Here is a 770-nt window from a genome sequence, read left to right on the forward strand (position 1 = left end):
CTTGATACTTTGTATCTCTTGACTTGACTGAGCTGGAGATATATTGAGCTCAGTTTCACTACCTGACAAAGTTAGCAACTCTACTGGCTCCCTTTTGACTTCTATTTCACTTATTGATTGCATCCCTGCACTCTCATTTAAATTAAAGTCATAATTTACTGGTGACAAATTACGTTGTAGTTCAATATTTGAGGGATTAATGGAACCATCCTCATTAAACTCAATTCCTGATCGTGAGGATTCTTGGTCAGAGACCGGTTCCCTTCTGAAATGTACACTACTTTCCATATCTTTTAGTTTGTTAGCAGCAGTTAATAAATATTTTAAAAGTCTTTGACTTAACTTAAATGCTTGATTTCGACGAATGATGTCGCGGTGTACCAGCAATCGTGATGCGACGCGTCGCGACGTATTGAAGGCAGCAGCAGCAGCTGTAGCGTCGAGTACCGCCACAGGAATCGCCTACTGCAATAGCTCCAGGGGGGGGGGGCAGCAAGGCACCGTTGACCGCTCGGCGCAGCCGGCAGCTGTCTCGCAGATCAGCGCAGCTCCGCGATGACGCACCGTCTTCCTTTAGTCTCAGCGCCGTCGGCAGCCGCGATCCAGCATCGTCGCCTTCCTCACCATCGTCACTAACCAACGTACAGCGGTAGACACTTATTGTTTATACACTACACCTGCCTTTACTGGTAACACTGTTCCCACACTAGTTCAATTCAGTGTCCTGTTATTGCCTACCGAGTTCGTTAATTTATACCAATCGCTTTCAC

The sequence above is a fragment of the Schistocerca gregaria genome, unplaced genomic scaffold (genome assembly GCF_023897955.1).
Source record: "Schistocerca gregaria isolate iqSchGreg1 unplaced genomic scaffold, iqSchGreg1.2 ptg000198l, whole genome shotgun sequence".
Lineage (NCBI taxonomy): Eukaryota > Metazoa > Arthropoda > Insecta > Orthoptera > Acrididae > Schistocerca > Schistocerca gregaria.